Genomic DNA, 8,993 nt, shown 5'->3' on the forward strand with positions numbered 1-8,993 from the left:
ATTTTATAAAAATACGTAGTTTCATATGAAAAACATCTCATCTCGTTCTAAAGAGTTATTTATTTGAAAGATAAATTATGTAGTTAAATTCATCTATGCTAGACGACAATAAAACAAGACTCGATTTTGAGAACTAAAATGTGGAAAATTTACTGTAACAAAAATACACAGAATAATTAGGATTTACGAGAAATCTGCAATATTTGTATTATGAAAAGAATGATGTCAGACATTTATCCGTAAATGGCATTCAACTTCCTTTATATCGAATTTCCTTCGACTTCGTTTGTAATGGAAGTATAAGTCTGCCCCAGTTTCCAGAATCACCCGTCTGTAAACTTGTCTTCCGAAATTGTTTGCGTCGATCGCCTCTCGTTCTATTGCGGGGCGGAAGAATAACAAAGATCTTAACTTCTCGTGGATAATGCAATGTAAGCAAGTGGGGACCTTTATTCGACGACAATAAAAAGTACGATTGTTTTGTCGGATAAGGCTGGGCTACACGTTAAATAGGGAAGGCCGTGGGCGGTACGAAGAGCTTTATGTTCAAATGGAGCGTAAAGTGGTAGTTTGGAACACTCTAAGTGGATAATATCCCTTTTCCTGTGACACACTGAACGTCATGAAATGTCATGGAAGCTCGAGTAATAAGTTGCACGCGAACGGTACACGGAAAGGAACGCGGAGGGTATCCTTCCATGACAAGGATCACGCGTTTCTTTTATCCTCAAAATGAAGTCGTCAAACTCTCTATGCTGTAAATATAAAAGAGATTCTTTTTTTCTTCTTTTCTTCAATTCAGCTTACGAGAATAATATCGATGATTACTTGGAAACTGCTCAACACATTGTCCGATGAACCTATTTTATTCCATTGTGTGAATAGTATTTATTTAAAAATTTGACGTTGATAACAGTAGTGACGAAATACTAATATTGCATACGAATTTTGATATGAAATTTGCTGTTATTCCATGGTGTATACGTGGATTTTAAGAATATTATTGTATAAGGAATGTAGAATATGATAATACAAAAAATTGAAGAAGATGGTCAGAGGAAGAATTATTCATGATGTGAACCAGTGAATGAACTCAAAAAATGGTGAAAAGTGATAATATTAATCGTATGAATGATGAAGAAGTAAGGGAAAAAACTATGGGGATATGTAACGGATATGAAGACGAGAATGAAGAACAAGAAATATGAAGAACATATTTCTCTGAATATGAATATGTAGTCGATAATAATTGTTTATCTAGTAACAAGCTATGATAAATCAATAGGATTTTGAAAGTTAGAATTTTTTATACATATTTCTAGAGATTATTAAAAAATACGTAAGGATAGGTGTACATTTTAAGGATAATTATAGAAAAAAATAACATATGAAATTTAAATGATTTGTAAATCATGAATACTATTACTGAAAAATGTATTTTATGAATTATATAAAATTGATTTATACGTGAAAGATTCACTTCTTTTATCGTGTTAAATAATTTATACTACTATTGTTTTATATGTGAAGATAAAATTTTCCTTTGAGTGAAAATTACATTTAACATTTCATTTTCACTATCAATTGCTTATTGCAGGTGTCATTTAACATGTTTAACATCACCATATGTCCCTGACACATCTTCGACGATTATATTCTACACGGTAAATATGTGGTATAACCAACGATATGGATTAGATGTCATTGATTTTATGATGTACATCAGTATAACATTGCCATATAGTGACCCCAATGTTATAGAAAAAAATATTTTCATTCTATGAGGTTTTATAAGCAGAACAAGAAACATTTTTTCTATTACTCATGACATTAATTGTTTGAGTGCTTCTTCAAACAAGACAATACTAGTTAAATTGTCAAAATTCTTCAGTAACTTTTGGGTGCTAACTGATGGAAATTTTAGGACAAAATTTCCTATCTCGTGGTCAAAATAGCGATGTATCGATATTCTTTGCTATGTTCGTGTTGGTGGAGTAATTGTGAAAAGGATAACAAAGAATTAGTAAATTAAATTCGAAACTCCGCAACTCTGATATATATATATATACGAGTTTCACTATTAAATTATTGATATTCAGAACTAAAGAGCAAATGAATACATCCCTCTGTCAATCATTCGTTCCTTGAGGTAACATATAACCTTTTCTTTAAATTTATTCTAATCATTACGTTATTAATTCTGATAATTGTAAATTATATCATATTTCATTTTCAGATTATCGAAATCTATTACCTATAGATGACACTGTCATTGTAACATTTAAAATCGTGATCTATCAACGTCAACACGAAATATTTCTTTCGTCCTACTGGTCCTTCAAAAATCGAACACAAATTGCAGAATAAATGCAAAGATAGAGAATAATGCAGATAAAGCTAAATACGCTACGAGTTTTAGTATTAATCTTTGTTTTCCAAGGAGGTAAGACTTACAATATAGTACTACAATTGTCGATCGCAGAAAGTACAGAACACGTTTTGATCGAGTGATGTTAAAGTAGCAGATAAATGTATGCTAACTTATCTGTGCAAATACCATTCGAGTAGAAACATTTATACTGGCTGTTAGTAATTGATGATTCATAACGAAAACGATACAGTAGAAGCTTGATAATTGATCATTTCGAAGCTGTAAACTGTAGAGGGCCAAATTTCCAGGAACTTATCAATAATTAACGGCTCCAACCACACACGCACTCTCCCCGCCGATCGTCCTTTCAGTAGTTTAACGTAGCTATGTATAGGGTGGGCTGGATATATGCATTTTTTGATCACTTTCCTACTGTTATTTTTATAGATATTAAAAAAGTTTATTCACAGAAGTTATTGAGCGTTGATACATTTAATTCAAACAATATATACACTACACTTACTGTGATGAAAAATATGCGAGTTAAATGCTACACCGTATATATTGTATTCTTTCGTTGTTGGGCGACAGAGTGAGGTGTGCGTACGTGTTTGAGAAATACGTGTGAACGATGGGTGTTCCTAGCGATCGATTAACGGACTATCAATTATCGAGCTTCTACTGTACTTGTTGCAGTAGATATTCGTTTAATGCACGCTCCTTTACCCATACGTGGACGGGGCCGGAGTTACGCGCTCGCAAGAGCGATACGCATACAGTGATGGAGTTGTTCGTGTAATTCGGGAACTGACGACGTGTGACCACAGACGAGATATAAGGATAGACCTAACATACAATGTAATTTTCTGTCCCATGCTTCTGGGGCGTCAGAAGTTCCGTACCATTCCAGAATTCCAATCCTTGCTAGCGAAACCGAGGCAATAATGTATGTATGTATCGCTATATGCAGTTACGGGTGTGTATGTGCTGTGCATTATCACAGGCTAACTTTGCCCACCACTGGTTTAGTCCAAACCATAGACATATACATATAATAGACTGCGCGGTCTTATGGTACGTATGAAGGCGGCACTAGAAAGAGAGGACAGTAACTGGAGTAACTTTCCCCACTTTCTAATGGGGCTGTTGGTGACGGATTCTTCTATGGTTGGAGTGGAGACATTACATGCGTGCAGCATTCCTTCTTCTCATCGCACTCCAATCGCTTTCACCCCTCCCTCTGCGATGTGCGAGCAAGATCGAATTCAATCCAGCGCTACTTCTGTCCTTCGGGCTTACTTCATCCCTATCATAAAACCGCGAAGTCTATTATATATATCTATGGTCCAAATCATGGACCTAAAGGACAGTGTCTTGTTCTGCGGGGGTGTGCCGAAAAACGGAAGAAGAATCGACCGTCAGCCATCTTGTGAGGCTAAATTTGTAGTGCACTCTGCAAGCGAATTTATTTATATATATTTATTTATATATATTTGTTGCGTAATGCTCGGTTTATTATTTTTGATGTTAGGAATTTAGTGGACTGTATATGAGTGGCATTTGCATGGAACGAGCCAGGATGGAAACGGATGTCTGGTGACAGCTGTGTGGCAAGTAAATGTACACATGTTGGCTTTATGATTACTTTATTGCGTCAATATTGGTTAAAACAATGAGAGAACCAGAATTCAAAGTATGCAATGAACCAATGAGTGATCCGTTTATTATCTATGAATTGAAGAATGAATGTGTAAACTATGGATGGTGAATATAACAGTGAGTGATCAACATTAATTGATATTTATCAACTCGATGCCTGAGCAACACACTTGATATGAATAGAATCAATGGATGAGCAAGCTTCAGAATGTGAACACAATAAAAATGAGTTGAATTACACTGTGTAAATCGTGTGAGTTAGGCCATGTGAATCTGGTTGATCAAGTCAAATGTAGAGTACTTTTCATTATTAATTGAATGGCCACACTATGAGTGGTTCTATGGTAAGAGAGTCTACGAGTAAGTGAGACTTGAGTGTTTACCGTGCGGATGAGTAACCACTGCGTTGATATGTGCAGCGAGGTGGTCGTAAATCACCTCGTGGTCGCAGGTGGTTTCGACAATGGCCAATCAGCTGGTGATTATTCGGCGTGAGCTGTTCTGTTGTTGAGTTGGGCTACGGTGTTGTATAGAGTTGTTCTTATTGAGTAGGTGTTCCGTCACAGTATTCACGATTTACAAGATCAGTGTAGATTTGTGCACAAAGAGTCACACGAACAGAAAACTGTCGAGTCGTACACGATGCGGTTGATACCACGATCCGAACAAGAGTGTCAGAGTGAGACGTCGTTTCCGCCCGCTTGTAAGGAAGACGGATGTGACGTGTCACAGTTGATGATTGCAATTGGTGCGTTCGCTACGCGACACGCACGCCGCGGGCCGCGATTGGCTTGTGGTGAGCGACGCGCACGCCACGCGCAGCTATCGGCGCGTGGTGTATGTGACTCTGCGGTGATGATGCCAACCATTACCGATGCATCGTTCATGGCTGATCGGCTGTTGCATGGTCGGTTCGTTGGTGATCATTGGGAGGTGCTGCCCCCGTCAATTGATTAGTCACAATATTGAACAATATTTGAATATATTTTTTTATTTATTTATAAATCTAATTATAAAAATGCCATCTTGCATTGTCAAATAACTATAATTATAGGATACACCTCATAAAATGTATCATACAACAATTTGTTAAAGTAAGATACCACCATATGTCTAAACAAAGTGAACATACTTCACACAGTAAAAGATCCTATTTTAATAAACTTATTTTGTTTTTTGGTCACTAATTTTATTGTGTTATTATTGACCCTATATATTAAAACTTTAGAGATGTATATATTAATATAAAAATAAAAATATATATATTATTTATAAAAATATTTGTGACTTTATAAAACACATCCTCGATGATAAAACTTAACACGTAGAGAAAAAATTATTATCAGATTTACAGTTAACTTAAAGCATATTGTGCCGCTACCAAAGTGCTTCCACCTAGATCATGCCGCGGCAAATAGAGAAATGGCTCGATAAATGTGAGCCGACTGAGCCACGGTAAGTGTGAAGTCGTCATCCCCACCACTGGGGAAGGGGGCCGTGGAATTAGTCAAGCGTATAATTTTTTGCCCGGTACGCCGCGGCGACTTCCCTTTCACAAACCGCCGGCTGAACGAGGGGAGATCAAGAAAAGATTACATGCCCGGGTATCGAGTGACACAATATTAATGCAACGATGAAACCTTTTTGTTTTTGGTTGTTTGTTAACGAAACTTTTACGAGCATATCCATGAGATTTTGCTGATTAAAATGATACCAAACACGATATAATTTGGACTATATTTACTTATGATTTATCAGAAACGATAATGAACAAATATGAATTGTTAACACTTTCTACATGAGTAAATATGATCCAAATTATGTCATATTTGATATCATTTTAATCAGAAAAATCTCACCAATATACTAGTAAACGTTTTATTAACAACGAATAAAAAATAAAACAGTTTCATCGTTGCATTAGCGTTGTCTCGCCAATACCCGGGAATGTAATCTTTTTTGGCTCGTGAATGGGAAGCCGTCTCGGCGCGCCGTGCAACAATGTATGCGCTCGAGGGACTCGGCGGACGAAGCAGGGGAATGTACGACGATTAGTCGAAGCGTTCAGTCGTCAGCGACTGCCCAGAGAGCTGTCGATGAATAAAATGTAGCTGGGTCACCTCCATTTACACGTCTTATTATTATTGGCCGAAACGGTACACACACAATCGGACTGTGGGTCGGTTATAATGAAACCATTGGCCGGTGGGAGCGTCGCAGACGGGTTTACGCAGTCGAATCGAGTGGAAAGAGATGCTTTCTCTGTCTGTTCTCTACGTCGCTTGTCCTTTTCTATGTCCGACACTTCATAGGCAAGCGATCGAGGCTCCAGCTTCGAGCAAAAAAATAACGAGGTGCTGACAACTGTCCTCGTATGTTTTCATGAGTGTGACTCCGCGGACTGAGGCATTTACACTTATCAAGCTGTCTGCATGCTTTAAGTTAACTGTAAATCGGATAATAATTTTATCTCTACGTGTTAAGTTTTATCATCAAGGATATGTTGTATAAAGTCACAAATATTTTTGTAAATAATATATATATTTATTTTTATAATAATACATACATCTCAGAAGTTTTAATACATAGGGTCAATAATAACACAATAAATTTAGTGACCAAAACACAAGATAAGTTTATTAAAATAGGATCTTTTACTGTGTGAAGTATGTTCACTTTGTTTAGACATATGGTGGTATCTTACTTTAACAAATTGTTGTATGATACATTTTATGAGGTGTATCCTATAATTATAGTTATTTGACAATACCAAGATGGCATTTTTATAATTAGATTTATAAATAAATCAAATGTACTCCAAAACACGCCAAATAACGCCAAGCCACGCTAGTGTCAATAATTAAATTCGCCTGCAGAGTACACTACAAATTTAGCCTCACTAGATGGCTGACGGTCGATTCTCTTTCCGTCTTTCGGTCCGCCCCCGCAGAACAGGACTCCGTCCTTTAGGTCCATGATCCATACGTGCGCGCACTCCGACGCCCAGGGAGGATGGAACGAAATATGCGGGGTGTAACAAAAATATTGGAGGATCCGGAAATGGGAGACTCGTGAGGTGATTTGAAACATGTTTTTCCTTAGCAAAAATGTTATCCGAGGCTTTGTTAAGAAGATATTAACGAAAAACCCTGACCAATCAGTGCGCGAGTCTGTCAGCCGAGTTCCCGCGGTAACGTTACCTACCAATTGCAACGCGTGGCCATCGTTACCGCGGGAACTCGACTGGCAGACTCGCGCTCCGATTGGTCGGGGATTTTCCTTAATATTTCGTTAACAAAGCCTCAGATAACATTTTTGCTAAAGAAAAACTTCTTTCAAATCATCTCACGATTTTCCCATTTCCGCGTCCTCCAACATTTTTGTTATACTCTGTATACAGTGTCACGTTTAACTCGCATCTTTTTCATCAAAGAAAGTGCCATGTATATAATATTGTTTTAATAATATATTTCAATATTTCTGGATATTGTCAGTTAGAATCAACTACATTTTGTATCAATCTCAGTTCAGAGTGAATATATGTAGTTATGTCAGCAAATAAACCTATAGAACTACACGACACGTATAGTATGTAACAAAGTTACAGTTAAGCATAAGAATGTTAAATATTTTCATGGTAGTTAATCATAGAAATCAAAACGCTGCGAATAGCTAAAAATTGATATGCTGTTTATAAATGAGATGAGTACCTATTAAAAAAAATGCGTGCGTGATCAGTTTAATTATTCCATTATGTTTAGAGATATAAAAAAAGTTTATTCGCCAAAATTATATGGTATTAGAGGGACCATAACATGGCAGTAATAATTTTGGAGCTTATTTGATATACCAACATAGAATGATTTCAATGATTTTATAATATACTGTCGGGGGCGTGCTTCTAAAGAACTTTTTCCTTACATACAGGGTACATGGGGCAATAACTATGTCCAGTTTGAATATTGCCGTTATTTGTAATAATATGAAAAAATGTTATATATAAAATTTACACGGTATAGAGGGGGGGGGGGGCATATTGTGACACAAACAGTTTCTGCGTGGGTGAAGGCATAGAGGAGATTTCATGGTCATCTCTGTTTTTTTTATCGCGATGTGATAGCCGGTGTTGAGACGACTTCAGCGAGTCATCATTGAAGGCCATGTAAGGTCAACTGTGCTAGTAAATTAAACTTTCTTACCTTACAGGAGATCCTCGACGTGGTGAACGTTTGCGTCAATGCAAATCTTCTTATCGTTCTCAGATCTTCTTATCGTTTCTAAACTTATTCTAGTACATGCTGTATTATTTTATAGACCCTCACTTTTACATAAACGAATGGTCTTGTAACATTGTTTATGTAGTGGCAATACATCGCGTATAGCTAGAAATGTAAACATCTCATCAGTTCGTAACATTAACATGAATCGGTAGTCAGTCTCGGTCGATTGCTAAGTCAAGTAGCTGCGTGATCATCAAAATGAAGTTTGAGTACGAACACACACAATACGGCGCGCGGCCAAAATTCCGTCCGTATTTAAGCAACATGCAACAGAATTGCCACTCAAGACCCTCAAGAAGGGTCGACTTAAACAACCGGGCGCGCATTCGTTGCGCGCAAATGTTCGTCAAGACGGGGAAACACGGCTATCGCGCGCACGATAACGCATCATCCACCAAATTGGAAGAAGCTTTTCTATTTTTCTTGAACTAACCATCCGTAATGAAAAATAAACTGCTGAATGAATTAATAACACTTATATAGATGATCATGTACCAAATAGTAAGAATATGTTTCCTGTTTCCCTGAATATGTATTATACAAATGGTATAAATATAATGTATATTTATACATAAAGGTTTTCATTATTATATAATGTAATCATATTATTGAGAAAATGTTGAGAGATATATACGGTCATATATGACAGCCACATACTCATTTATCACTTGCTTTATGACATT

This window comes from Dufourea novaeangliae, unplaced genomic scaffold (assembly GCF_001272555.1).
Source record: "Dufourea novaeangliae isolate 0120121106 unplaced genomic scaffold, ASM127255v1 scaffold106, whole genome shotgun sequence".
In the NCBI taxonomy this organism is placed as follows: Eukaryota; Metazoa; Arthropoda; class Insecta; order Hymenoptera; family Halictidae; genus Dufourea; species Dufourea novaeangliae.